This window comes from Mauremys mutica, chromosome 24 (assembly GCF_020497125.1).
Source record: "Mauremys mutica isolate MM-2020 ecotype Southern chromosome 24, ASM2049712v1, whole genome shotgun sequence".
Taxonomy (NCBI): domain Eukaryota; kingdom Metazoa; phylum Chordata; order Testudines; family Geoemydidae; genus Mauremys; species Mauremys mutica.
In genome coordinates, this window is record NC_059095.1 from 18,244,384 (window position 1) to 18,259,222 (window position 14,839).

At 51.5% G+C, this 14,839-nt stretch overlaps 2 non-coding genes across 2 annotated transcripts; both read left to right on the forward strand.

The window, feature by feature from the left end:
* The first annotated feature begins 2,354 nt into the window (after window positions 1-2,354).
* TRNAS-AGA lies at window positions 2,355-2,436 on the forward strand. Its single transcript has one exon. It is a non-coding gene; the product is annotated as a tRNA-Ser (tRNA).
* Window positions 2,437-9,873: 7,437 nt separating this feature from the next.
* Window positions 9,874-9,945, forward strand: TRNAE-UUC. The gene has a single exon. It is a non-coding gene; the product is annotated as a tRNA-Glu (tRNA).
* The last annotated feature ends 4,894 nt before the right edge of the window (window positions 9,946-14,839 follow it).

Genomic DNA, 14,839 nt, shown 5'->3' on the forward strand with positions numbered 1-14,839 from the left:
TGTTCCTTAGGATATAAATAATGGAAAACACAGGGGCAGTGACAGTGAAGCCCCGTGTCTGAGTGTTATGACCCTGTGTGATGCTGCCGTTCACCTTCCCCTCCTATGGGCTCAGCTTTCATTGAATCCAGCATTTTTTCACCTGTCCTCACCACAGAGGTGTCCCACCTGCCTCAGCTACCGAGTGTCCCTCTTAGAGACGCCGAGGACTGGAACTGATTTCAGCTGCTGGACAGCTCTGCTAGGTCTTGATTCATTTGCACAGGAAAATGCTGAGTGTTTAAATTCATTTCAAGCCCCCTGCCCCCGTTCAGCGAACTCCTGAACATACTGGAGATGGGTCTGGACATTTATTTTCATTTGAAAAAGTTTTTAAAGGGAATCACTTGGATTGGAGCTACAAACCTATTATCCTAGAAGGAAACAATCACCCACTGACCTACGCTCACAACAGAGAGTGTCAGGTATACCTTAGAGCAGGAACAGTTTTTAACCTGGGGGTTAGTAAACTTTCTCTCTATACAAACACCACAGCTTACAAACTCCCCACCCCCGCTCTGTGTCACCAGAGCACAACAACAACTCTCCTTGGAGCACACACAGCTCCCCAGCTCCCTGCCCGTCAGTCTCTCCAGCGTTGCTCCAATCCCTTAAAGCAGGGTCTCAACCACAATTTACCTTAGGGCCAGTGCCAGTCCTCCAGTCCTCCCAGTGGGCCAATAATGTCACTCATACTGCCCAGAACCCATCCCCCAAAACTCTGCCCCTCACCTGCCTAAGGCTCTGGGAGGGAGTTTGTGAGGGGGGAGGAGGTCTAGGGTGCAGGCCCTGGGCTGGGGATTGGGGTGCAGGAGGGGTGCAGGCTCTGGGGGGAGTTTGGGTGCAGAAGGGGTGAGAGGCTGGTCTCTGGGAGGGAGTTTGGGTGGGGGAGGGGTTCTGGGGTGCAGGCTCTGGGATGGAGTTTGGGTGCTGGTGCAGGCTCTGGGCTGGGGCAGGGGGTAGCGGGAACAGGAGGAGGGGTGGGATTGCAGGCACTGGGCGGGAGATTGGGGGCAGGCGGGAGGGGGTGTGTGAGAAGGGGGAGGGGGTGCTCAACTCCGCTGCACTGCTGAGGCCCCTGGGGGGGAGCACCAGGTGGGGCCAAGGGAGTGACCTGGTCCCAAAACTGCTGGAGCCCCACGGGCGAGACCTGGGGACCAGGACTGCCAGCCAGACAAACACCTTTAAGAGGAGGCGTCCCTCTGCCTGTCAAAAACTGTCCTTCAGTTCAGTGACAGCCTGAATTGTTCCTTATCCCGGCAGAGCCGGAGGATTGAAAGCAGCAACATCAAACCCCGGTGTAGCTCGCAGGAATGGACATAAACACTCCCTGGTATCTGAGGAGATGTTCAGCTTTGCCCTTGGTCAACTACAAGCCTAAAGGGAAAGGAGATGGCGCGAGATATAAAGAGTGAAACACGACACATCATAGTTATGCCCATGGTAGCTGCAAAATCTTTTTAGGTACTTCTGCTTATCAGCAGTGTATTGTTTTCTCTGGAGTCTAGGCCTTGACCAAGAAATTTGTACTTTGCTAAAATAATCGACTGCCCCTGGTGAAGGCAATGGAGTTGACACCCACTGGGGTCTCCCTGCACAGGTACAAGTACTAACAACATGGCTGCCTTTTAGCCATAGATTTTAATCAGGGCAATAAATTGATACAAACCCCTGTTAAATCATTTCTCAGCCCGAGTCCTTCACCCACATTCCCTAGAGCATTGGGCCACCATGTGGACGTTTCATTTCCAACCTCAGTTTCACACAGAGACAAAATTTCCTTTGCACAGATCCATGAACAGCAAAATCTCCCTTTGTCTCTGGTCTGAGCCAGGGCATTCGATTCCAGTGAACCCTTCTCTCCTGCAATGGCGACGGTCAGACAGAGGGGACGTGGCACCTGCATCCCTGCCAGGGAGATATTGGCTCGGCTCTTTCTTTCTGCTGCTGTTGTTAGTCCATGAAACATCAAGGGTGGAATGCAAGACTGAATTCACGCACCAGCCCTCAGTGCCCCAGAGAAATCCTGCCCCCTGCTATTGGAACGATGTGCTGGAGATTTGACTAGGAAAGGGACTGTCTGAATTGTCAGAGTGGGGAATGAACAACAGTCTACAGCAATGTCGTTCACACAAACACACTCTGATCATGCTCCAACCAGAAGGGAAATGGACAGGAATTCTCGCTGTTCAGCCAAGGACACACTTACACTAATGCAGCCATGAGTGTGCTGGGGAAGCTGGTCTGAGCAAACAATTTGAAGTGACAATTCAGTGAGAACAGAATCATCATGTAATGAAGTGGGAGTGTGTCAAGTAGTTGTGGCTGAGTGGTTAAGGCGATGGACTAGAAATCCATTTGGGTCTCCATGCGCAGGTTCGAATCCTGCCAACTACGCAAGCACTGCGCTGTGGTTATTATTGTAGTCTTAGTACCTGAACAGCCACAGTGCGAACTGGAGATAAACGTAGTTTCAGTCTATCTACACTTGAAACACTGCTGTGGCACTGCTATAGCATGTTGGAGTAGACAGTGACTGGAGGAGTTTTCCCATCCCTGTAATAGCTACATGGACAGAACAATTCTTCCTTTCTCTTAGCACTATCTAACCAGGGCTTAGGTCACCTTAACGCTATGGGTTTGCGGGGCGGGGGGTTTCACACCCTGAGAGACGTCACTCTGCCAGTGAAGTGCTCAGCGTACACCAGCCCTTAGATCCCTCTTGGTATTTCAATGCAGGCACTGACCTGTGAGAGGAAAACATCAGCTCACAAACACAGAGACTGAATTCCCCACATTTAATCTCGCTGCACTTTCCAGAAAGTCACAAAATTCAATTCATTCTTGCTAGGACAGAGAAAAAATAAGTGACATTAAGTTTTTGGCTTGGTTAAATAAAATTAAGTGTTTAATCAATATAGTAAAAATCTGTACTGATTCCTCTAACTAACACCACAGCGTGAAATAGGAATAGAGACAAATCTTGTCAGTGACGACTAATTTTGCAAATGATCTTCCCATTATTAATTTCCACGCTGCCCCCACTGGAGGTCTGGGCATCTCCAGTGTCATTGCTCTGCAGTCACCTTCCTCTAGAATTGTTCTCGGACATTCGCCTTCCTCTGCAGCGTGGGGCACGGGTCACTTGCTGGAGGATTCCCTGCACCTTGAGGTCTTTAAGCCACGATTTGAGGTCTTCAATAACTCAGACATAGGTTAGGGGTTTGTTACAGGAGTGGGTGGGTGAGATTCTGTGGCCTGCATTATGCAGGAGGTCAGACTAGATGATCATAATGGTCCCTTCTGACCTTAAGTCTATGAATCTAGTCCCAAATTTGGAAAACTGTGCAGTTCAGAATGTGAATAGTGACCCCGTCTCCTTCCTGCACCTGCTCTACATTGCTCCACAGCAGCTTCTCCACCTGAAGTCACCCCAGCAAGGGTGGGGCTACTGTTCAGGCTCGGGTGGCCACTAATTTTAGGCAGGGCTGCCCGGGGGGGGGGGGCAAGTGGAGCAATTTGCCCCAAACCCCGGGTCCCACAGGGGCCCCGCGAGCCCTGGCCAAGAATCCCTTCCCTGGCTAGAGGCGCCTTTTTAATTTTTACTCACCCGGCAGCGGTCTGGGTCTTTGGCGACACTTCAGCGGCGAGTCCTTCAGTGCTGCCGAAGACGCAGTGTGAGTGAAGGACCCGCCGCCACTGAAGACTCGGACGCCGCCCAGTGAGTACAAGTGCTGCAGCGGGTGGCACCTTTTTTATGTCCACTCCCATGTTTTGCCCCAGGCCCCCAAATCCTCTGGGTGGCCCTGCTTTTAGGGAGCCTGTTCCGCTCCTGGTGGGACCACAAGACGTCCCAGAGCACAGAGGGTGGCCAGCAGAGCGGTGACAGGGGGGAACGGCAAGTGGCCGGCAATGTGGCCAGACAGCGCAGGGAGAAAGGGGCTTTCCCCCCAGGAGGTGAGAGGTGAACTCTGGGTTTTCACTGACCCAGGGCAGCAGCTGTGGGTGAGGTGCAGTGAAGTGAGGGGCACATCCACAGAGATTCTGGTGTCTGGATTTAGGAGCCCGAGGCAAAAGGCCACTGCCCAGCGCGCTGTGGGTGGGTGTTTTGCTCATAGTGTTGTGTTATGAATCCTGATTGTGGTGTTTTCACAATTTAATACAAGGTGATTTTCCTCCTTTAGTTTCTTTTCTACACTCAGTGCGTGTGAGTGGGGAAAGTATCGCCTCTTAGTGGCGCCCAGTGGCCAGGGTTAGTTTCCCCAGGTTACTGGGTGGGGGCTTAAGCAGATTGTGTTTGCATTGTTGAAGAGGAGCCCCAAGCACCCAAACAGGGAATTGTAACTTCAACCTTCAGAGTAAGAGCCAGAGGTGCTGCCAGCTGAGCTAGCCAGGCTGCCTAAACGTATTAACCCCTTTCACTGCAAGAGCAAAGACTGGGTACTTCTGTGCGTCTCAGCAGCTGGGAAAAAGCCTCTTGTGGGAAATATCTCCTGCCTCACTGTCAAAAGGAGCCCCTTGAGTGGGAACAGTCAGAGGCCCCACTCAGGGGCTGGCCCTGCTTTCCAACCGCCTTGTGATGCTGGCTGCAGAACGAATGCTGATCTGTGAGTAGCCTTCCGTGGGGGTTCGGCATGGCAGGGAGCAGGCTGTCTGGTGTCTCTGTGGCTGTCTGCTGGCCATGCATAGGCATGGTTCTCCCCTCCTCTGGCCCTGCCCTCGGTTGCTCTGTGGCTTTTAAACCTTCCCTTGGAGCTGTCAGCACCAGCTGCCTCTGCTCTAGGTGCCCAGAGGAGGAGAGGTGCTGGGCTCCAGCCTGGGACTCTGCCTCCCTCCTGCCTAGCCCTGACTATGAAGCCTGGCCCTGGCCCTCCTTCCTTTAAATGCCATGTGGGCAAGAGGAAGACCTGCAGCTACAAGGACCAAAGTTACGGACATCAGGCGAAGCAGCGAGAAACAACCATATGATCAATCCACAGGAATGTCTAGCCAGACTCTTAAGTTCTAGGACCCCAACCTATAGCCACCAGCCCATTGAACCAGCCGGACCAACGACCTATCTCCAGTGGGGATCAGTCACCCAGCAGGAGGGAAAAAAACTCACTCTAGTTCACCCTGAGAGAAGGTAGCCAAACACATTGAGCTCCAGGGCTTTGCAGCAAAATCACATGTCACCAGAAGGTCCCACTGAGATTTGAACTCAGATTCCAGAGGCCTGAGTACTGCCCATTACACCATGGGACCTACTACTGTTCCATTTTCTAGACCCCTGTGACTCTCAGCTGCTTTGCACTCTGCACTTATTGCTTCCCACCAGCAGCTTCCTCTCGCAGGACTCTCCTCCTCCAGCGACTGTGGTCCTGCACTACCAGATCCGCAGGTCCTGCCCTGAGTCCCTACATCCCCCTGCTTTGTCTCCATTCCCTGCAGGCTTTCTTTGTCCCAAGGACACTCTATCCAGCACGTGGCATAAAAAAACCTTAAAGTTCTGTCCACAGGCAGGTCCCTGCACACCTTGCTGAGGCACAAGGCATATCTGCCTTCTCTCAATGGGTCAATTGTACAGCTGATGGTCCTTAATGACCCATCAAACAGGCTAGTCAGAACTGACACCAACTTGTCTGGGGTGTTCCCCGGAAGCAGAGCACATGTTTGATATATGGGCAGCATAGAGCCAATATTCATAACGTCAGCTACAAAAATGATACACATATAGAGATAGCATCATTATAATCAGCCAATCAGAACCTCTCCGTAGACCCCTTACACAACAACCTTTCTACAATATTGGCTGCAAATATAGAGCAGTGGTCGCAACGGTGATCTATAGAGTTACAGATTATGTCAATAACGTCACAGGAGGTGACACGGCATCAGTGAGACTGACGCTGGAATAGCCTCCAGTTTTGGTGTCCTCATTTGAAAAAGATGGTGTGAAATTGGAGCTGGGGCAGCAAAGAGCCACCAAATGTTCTGAGGGCTGGAGAAAAATGCCTTCTAGTGAGCTACTGAAAGAGCTCAACCTGTTTAGCTTCTCAAAAGAAGATTGAAAGGTGACTTCATTGAAGTATTGAAGGGCCTTAATGGAGAGAAAATATTGGGTATTAAAGGGCTCTTTAATCCAGCAAAGAAAGGCCTAACAAGACCCAATGGCTGGAAGGTGAAAAGAGACAAATTCATATTACAACTAAGGCAGAAATATTCAACAGCAAGGATAATTCACCACAGGAACAAGCTACCAAGGAAAGTGGTGGATTCTCCATCTCCTGATGTCATTTAATGAAGACTAGATGCCTTTCTGGAATGTGTTTGCCCCAAAAGTAGCTCTTGTGTCATACAGGAGGCCTGTGATATGCAGGGGGTCAGATTAGATGCTCTAATTGTCTCTTCTGCCCATAAAGTCAACTAATTTCTGAAAATTGAGTGTAGCATTGGGAGCAGAGTCTGATGTTTTACTGTCTAACCGGCCTGCTTCCTATGGGTTCTATCCCTGGCTCTGGGAGCGGAGGTGGGGTCTAGAGGTGAGAGCAGGGGGACTGGGAGCCAGGACTCCTGGGTTCCATAGTAGCAGCTGTTTTTTCCTGTGTCTCCCTCCCTACAGATCCCAGCCCAGCCCCCTAGTGGAATCTGACTGGGGGAGGGGGTTCCCCTGCCACTCCAGACTCGTGATTTGAACCCCTCCCCCCACGGGCTCTGACATCATGGAATCTCCCCCCCAAGTCAGAAAGTAGGAGCCCCTCCTCGCATGCGGAGGAAACTAGTGAGTTTCTTGGGGGTCTCTGGCGGAGGTGACAGCACCCACCAGACACCCACTCATGGTTGCAAGGAGACCCCCCCTGCACCCTCCTGCACAGCCCCCTGCTACGAGGGGCCGGGGGCGCCCAGCCAGGGTCAGGAGGTGAGATGGGGTCGCAGTGGCAGGAAGGGGGCAGAGCTGGGGGTGGTGCCAGGTCTGGTGCTGGCTACATGGGTAAAACCACACTGCTCCCCCGCAACACACACACACACACACACACCCCTCCTGGTGTTGGGAGGGGAACAGAAGAAAGGACAAAAGAAGCAAGAGACAAAGAGAAAGGAGGGAGGGATGGATGGAGGAAAAGGTGAAACAAAAAGGACAAACCCTAATGTCCCCAGTGATTCTATGGGACAAAATCCCAGGTGCGGAATAAAATTCTGCCTCCTTAAGCTCGTGTTTTCCATGCCTAGAATTCAACTGTCACCAGATGGATCAGATTGAACAGGTTTCAAACCTCGAGGAGGCTCTTACCTTCTAAACAGGGACGGCTGTTTTCTAGTAAAATCAGGAAAAGGGAAGGAGAAAACTCGAAAGAGGTTCCTCCTGGCGCTCACGTCCGTGAACCCGAATACTCTCTCAGTCCTCAAAGAGAGACCTGGAGAAGGAGACTTGCTGAAGCAAAGCCACAGGGGTCTCTGAGGTTTCCCTGGCCCCTCGCCCCTGTCCTGCCTGGCTGATGTCAGCATCTCTCTGTGAGGTCACCACCTCCCCACCGCCTTTGACCAATAGTCTGAGGTCCTGCAAAAAGCCTTTGTGATGTCACTGCCACACCCCTCCCTTGCTGTGCTAATGTCCTGCCCCTGCACATGCACTTTGGAGGTTTGAGCTACTCCCTGTGGATCACCCAATTAAGGACCATCAGCTATACAACTGACCCATTGAGAGAAGGGAGATACACCTTGTGACTCAGCAAGGTATGCAGGGACCTGCCTATGGACAGAACTCAGGTTTTTCTATGCCACATGCTGGATAGAGTGTCCTTGGGACAAAGAAAGCAAAGACCACATGGCAAGAGACTATAAAACACTGATGCCTCATCTCCATCTTGTCTTCAATCCTGCTTCATACCTCTGGAGGGACTTTGCTACAATCTGAAGCTCTGTACAAAGGACTGAATGACCCCATCCCAGCTATGGATGGACTCCAGAGACTTGATTTGAACCTGCAGTTTATTCCATCACTGCTACAAGCCTGAACCAAGAACTTTGCCATTACTGTATGTGAAGGGTTAAAATCCATGTGCATTTTGTATAACAACCTGGTCTATGGATTGTGCCAGCTCTTTTCCAGACCCAAAGTCCAGAGTATGGTCAAGAGACCAGAGGCCTAGCAAATCGTGACCAGCTAAGAGAAAGCTGGGTAACCAGAAAGCCTTGCTTGCTAAGATAGGTGTTGGAACTAAGAACTAAATAATTGTGTCTTATTCAGAGTTGCAGATTGAACAAAGAATCCCTGTTCCTATTGTGTTAGTCTCTTCTGTAGGGAGACATTCTTCCCACAGATCCAACCTTGAGTTTATGAGAAGTTGGCACATGTCAGTATAAGATATGGCATCCTTCCACCTCCCTTCCCAGGGACCAATGCCTGCCTTAAGACACACAGAAAACAATTTTTATTGCCATATACTTTCACTGGCTCTTTGCTTTAACCCCTAGGAATGTGCCTGTTGGACAATCAAAGGAGTTGCTCCATTCCTATGGACCCCAAATCAGAATTCAACATAGATATTTTATACTACTAACAGTTTATCAAAGTATTCATTAAATGTTAATTTGCTAATTTGAGACCATGGGCGGAGACATTATATAACCTGTTAACCATTGGCTAATGTGCTATCTTGTCTTGCTGCAAAACCTATCCCGGGGTGTGGAACTTTCATTCTGGGCTGTGACTATAAGCAGAGGAGTGACACCTAAGGGCTGTTGCTGCTGCCCAATATGGGGCTTAAACTCATGATGGCAGGATTAAGCATTTCACACTCTACCAACTGGGTTAGCCGGATTTGAAGTCAGTCAATTGCCAAGTCGCAGTGTAGAAGGAGCCCTGAGGGCATTTATTTCCGGAGCTGAGGTTCCCTGTCTGACATTTGCCTTCTTTCCTGATTCGTTATGTCTCCAGCGAGCAAACCGGAGCTGTCACAAGGCTGGTTAGATGCTGCTTTCTAGACCAGAGAGCTGGGGTTGATTTAACATGCTGTTGCCATCAGCTGGTCAGAGTAACCAGGGTGGGAGGGTGGAATTTAGGATTCTCCCACCAAGGGGAGGTGCTGTTGGACTCATCTAGTGGGGGAGAGTCTGAAAAAGTTTCTCGGCTCCCAGAGAGGGGGCAGACAAGCCAGTTCCCCACACGCCCCACACACATTTTCACAGGGAATCAGGTCCCCTGGGGAAAAACTCAAAAGAAGCCCAGGCCCAGGAGTGTCAGAGAAGGGAACCACTGTTTGCTTTAGGAGATGGGTGAGGGAAACCTGCAGGTGCTTAGATCCCTCCAGCGTCTGATAGAACCATTTGTGGGGAAGGTCTGGGGAAGCCGAGGAGGACAAGGAGACGGGAAAAGGGCTTGCAGCTGTTGTGCAATCCCCATGCTCCCAGCAGAAGGGTCTGGGGGGGTGGTCAGCACTCAGAACTCACAAGATGGCAAAGCTCAGAGCCCCGTTACATGGAGTCAGACTGTGATCAGCTCACACTGAGGGGGAGCAACACCCCTCCCTTGGTCTCTGTGCCAGAGCTCCTATCAGCTCAGAGTCCTTCCCGCAAGAGCGGGCTGCTGAGAGGGTTGCGATGGGGTAAATGAAGGTAGAGGAGGATTGTTCCTGATGGGTTTTCTTTGTGTGTCTCTGTGATCCTGCTGGAGGAAGCATCATTTGAGTTTGTTTCACTGTCTTGGGTTGGGCTCAGGTTGTGACCCTGAGCACAGGGGTTCCTGCACTCTCTGCTCTTAGCCCCTCAGGGAGTGGACAATGGAGCAGCTTCAGAAATTGGATAGAAAGTAGCCTAAGAAAGTGTAGCATAAGTGAGACAACTCTTATTATCACCCCCCTGATGGTCTAGTGGTTAGGATTTGGCACTTTCACTGCCAAGGCCTGGGTTCAATTCCCAGTCAAGGAAAAATGACTTTATAGCAAAAATGCTTCAGTTATTCTTTACTTGCAATATAAACAAACCCATGTTATTTTCCTGATTCCCCCATCTTCCCAGTGTCTCCATGGCAGGGCCGGCTCCAGGCACCAGCGCAACAAGCAGGTCCCTGGGGCAGTCAATAGAGAGGGGAGGCTTCAGCAGCAATTCAGCCCTCTCCGAGGGAAGAACTTGCCACCAAAAGCAGCAAAGAGTCCTGTGGCACCTTATAGACTAACAGACGTTTTGCAGCATGAGCTTTCGTGGGTGAATACCCACTTCTTCTTGCATCCGAAGAAGTGGGTATTCACCCACGAAAGCTCATGCTGCAAAACGTCTGTTAGTCTATAAGGTGCCACAGGATTCTTTGCTGCTTTTACAGAACCAGACTAACACGGCTACCCTTCTGATACTTGCCACCAAAAGTGGCAGAGGTAGAGCTGGGGCCGATTGCAGCTTTTTTTTTGTTTTTTGTCTCTGTTTGGGGTGGCAAAAACGCTGGATCTGGCCCTGCTCCATGGAAGACAATTTGTTAAATCCCATATGAGTGGGGTTAAATCACTTCTCAGCCTGAGTCCTTAGGTCTTAATCCTCAGGATATTGTCCCACCAAGGGGCCATTTCCCACCTCTCTTTCCTAGGGAAACACAATTTCCTTGCACAGACATAGGAACAGCAAGATCTTTCTCTGTCCCTTGTGCAAAGCTGGGGGCCAAATTCCATGGAAACAATGGACAAGCCGGGGGCCCTGGGCACATCCAGCCCGGCCGTGAGATGTTCCCTCCCCTCTTTCTTTACGCCCCTGTTGTTATTTCATGGATTGTCTGGGATGGGGGAAAAGCTGAGTTCACTCCAGGTGGAGGGGAAAAAGGACCCTGAAAATCTCAGGACCCAACCCCTGCCACCAGGATCACCGAGGTGCTGGGAATCTGCATGGGAAAGGGACTGTGTGAATTGTCAAGGTGGGGAATGAATAACAATCTACAACTAGATCCACCTCATTAACCACCGACACAGGCTAATCCTGCTGCAGATAGAAGGGAAACTGGGAGTGATTCTTTGCTGTTCAGCCATGGAAACAGTGACCCAATTGCACCGCAGTGAATGTGCTGGGGAAAGCTGGACTTCACAGGCAGGTGGCAATAGCAGATCCTAGAAACACCTGGAGCTTCCCACACCACTTCTGCCACCAGGGTCAGGTGTTGAGCGACTCACAGCGCCCCTCCCCTCCCATTACCTTCCAGCAGGGGGTGGCAGCACCCCCCACCCAATGCAGGGGAGAGGGCTGAGTGCATCGCTGCACCCTGAGTCCAGGGCACCCACTCTCTCTGCCCCACACATCCAATCTGGCCCTGCTGCAAAGTGACCCCTAAGAACCAGCAGCCTCCAGGACCGCAGGTTTGGCCCTCAGAGCAGGGAATGTGTCCCCCAGGCTGCTCTTAGGCCACTGGATGTGCTGGAAACAAGAGGGCTCTGAGTGTAACCCAGGGGTCAGCAACCTTTCAGAAGTGCTGTGCCGAGTCTTCATTTATTCACTCTAATTCAAGGTTCCGCATGCCAGTAATACATTTTAATGTTTTTAGAAGGTCTCTTTCTATAAGTCTATAATATATAACTAACTATTGTTGTATGTAAAGTAAATAAGGTTTTTTAAAATGTTTAAGAAGCTTCATTTAAAATTAAATTAAAATGCAGAGCCCCCAAGACTGGTGACCAGGACCTGGGCAGTGTTAGTGCCACTGAAAATCAGCTTATGTGCCACCTTCGGCACACGTGCCATAGGTTGCCTACCCCTGGTGTAACCCATAGCAAACAAAGACTATCTGGGGATGTAGCTCAGTGGTAGAGCACATGCTTTGCATGTATGAGGTCCTGGGTTGCATCTCCAGGTTTCTTTTTCACCCTGCTGCTTTGCTCATGCCCAGAGGGGATGTGGCCCAGCAGTCTCCCTGCAGGAATTTCAATCCTGTTCAGTGATGGATAAGTGCCAATTGCATGGAAGGTCGGTGGGCGTTTCTGCTCCTATGTCTCCTCTGTACATTTAAGATTCCCACCAGCTGTGCTGCTTGGGACAAGGGTAGATGAGAAGGGTGAATCCTCCAGCACTGGAGGGAAAGGTCCCATCTGCACAGACTGAGAGGCCAGGAAACACAGGGGCAGTCAGTGCTCAGAGAGGTCAGTGATTCACACCCAACAGGGGACACTGTCTTTCTGAGGCGAGTGCAGCTTGCTTGGGATGGTGCTGACAATGGGTAGAAGAAAGGCTGGAGTCAATGACAGACGAGACCACAGAAGGGGAATGGCAGCCCCACAGAAGGTCCTGGGTGCTCAGATGCCCCAGTTATTGCACCCTGGCCTGTCACAGAGAGAGAAAAGACCCAGCGGGACCCAGCCCCCCTACAGTGATCCCATGGACAAGAACCTGGCTGGGAGTGGGGTGAAAGCTCCCTGTGGGCAAAGGGGAGCTGAAATCCCTCAGTGTCCTGGAGTTTAAGCAGTGGAAGCTTCAAACCCTGCAGGGGTCTGGGCTGAGGTGCGTCAGCAGAAGGTTGGGCTGGACGGGGCGGCAGGTTTGTACAATTTTTGGTGGTGCTCAGAATGGGACCAAGTCCTGCCCCACCCCCCACCCCCCACCCCCACCCCCACCCCCACACAGGACCAGCTTTAGGCCAATTCTCCTGATTCCCCTGAATCGGGCCCCACCCCTAAGAGGGCCCCGTGCCCAAGCCCTGGTACTGCGTACTGGCAAGAGCTGGTGCACTGTACCAGGGTGGCCCGGCTTCCTCAGGGGGCAATTTAAAGGGTCTGGGGCTCCCAGCAGGGGCTGGGATAGGGCTGGGGTAGGGCTGCGGGGGGCTGGGGGCTATTTAAAAAGTCCAGGGTTCCCATTGCTTCTATCGCCCCGGCCCTTTAAATAGCCCCCAGAGCCCCGCCGCTTCCCCAGGGCTCCCTCAGCTATTTACAGGGCCGGGGCAGTGGAAGCAGGGGAGCCCCGGGCCATTTAAATAGCCCCCAAGCCCCAGGCTGCTTCTGCTACCCCAGTGCTGAGGGGGGAGGGGGCACTTACCATACAGGGTGGGCTGTACCCCCTGTACCCTTACCCCCTGCCCTGCCTGCACCAGTCCCTGCCTCCAGCCAGCCCCACACCTCCTGCCCACACCCAGCCCATCTCCAGCCAGCCCTGCCTCCAGCCCCTCACCCCCTGCCCTCACCCCCTGCCCTGCCTGCACTAGCCCCCGCCTCCAGCCAGCCCCACACCCCCTGCCCTGCCTGCACCAGCCCCTGCCTCCAGCCAGCCCCACACCCCCTGCCCACAGCCAGCCCTGCACCCTGTCTCCAACCAACCCCTGTCATACCCCCTGCGGCCCTGCCTGAAGCCAGCCATCTCCCCACACCCCCCTGCCCGCACCAGCCCTACACCACCGGCCCTGCAACTCCTGCCCTGCCTGCAGCCAGCCCCGCACCTCCTGCCCTGTCTCCAGGGAACCCCTGCTGCACCCCCCTGCCTGAAGCCAGCCAGTCCCGCACACCACGTCTCCAGCCAGCCCCGCACCCCTTGCCCTGCCTGCAGCCAGACCCTACCTCCAGTCAGCCCCTGCCCTGCCTCCAGCCAGCCCCATGTCCCTGATGCCTGCAGTTCCCAGGGCAGTAACCCTGCACACCTGCTTCAATGAGGGGGGCAGGGAGCAGCTGGGACCCACACATGTGCACACCGTAGGGTGACCAGACAGCAAGTGTGAAAAATCGGGACAGGGGGTGGGGGTTATTAGGTTCCTATCTAAGAAAAAGTCCCAAAAATTGGGACTGTCCCAATAAAATCAGGACATCTGGTCACACTAGCCCACCCCCAGGGAGTGGCAGGGACCCACACATGTGAAACGGAGCTCGTTTCTAGTTCAGGCCCATCTTTTTAAAAAAGAACTTTAGGTAGGGTTAACATACACCCGTATTTTCCTGGACATGTCAGGCTTTTTGGTTCTTAAATCACTGTCTGGGAGGAATTTTTAAAATTTAAAAATTCCTCCTGGGAAAATACGGACGCATGGTAACGCTATTGGTACAAAAAATACATACTGTGGCACATCCCTTAAATCAGAACTTTTTATAGGGAACCGGTTCCTAAGGAATGAAAGTCTTTTTTATATATACATATATATATATATATATATATATATATATATATATATATATACATTTTTAGTTATCCCTGCCGGGGCCCGGATGAAAATGACTGCCCAGAGTTCGAGAACTGTCCCTGTTCTCATTGGACAGGTGGGGAGAAGCCTGAAGTACAAAGAAGGGAAGTGACCTTCCCAAGGGCCTACACAGCAAGGTGGTGGCAGAGCCAGAAAGAGAAGCCACCAGTTCTGACTCCTGTTCTAATGGACAAAAAAAAAACCCAGAGAAAGGGATAGAACCCAGGAATCGAGATGGTGGGGAAATTTCATTGAAACCATTTCTGTCAGAAAATCCCCTTCAGACTAAACCAGTTTGTTTCTCGAAATCAAAACAAGTGGGATGAAAGTTCTTTGCAAAAATATTTTGTTGCAAAACAAAAGCATCTCCTGTTTGTCACAGTGTGGTTAAATTGTCTCGTCGCACACAAAGAGGAGACACTTAGATCTCAAACATTAGATAAGATGCTTCAGTCTGAGCTAAGTAATTGCTGCTCTTAACAATTTCAAAATAAAAAAATACAAATCAAATAGACTATTTCAGCTATTCTATTATGTCATAATCTGCTCTGAGTAAACGTGATAGGACACCGCATATTATGCACTACTCCTAGTGACACTCTCCAATGGATCCCCACCCACCGTGAGGTAGGTAGGAGAGGATCATTATTATCCCTACTTGAAAGAGGAAGAAGCTGAGGCTGAGAAAGG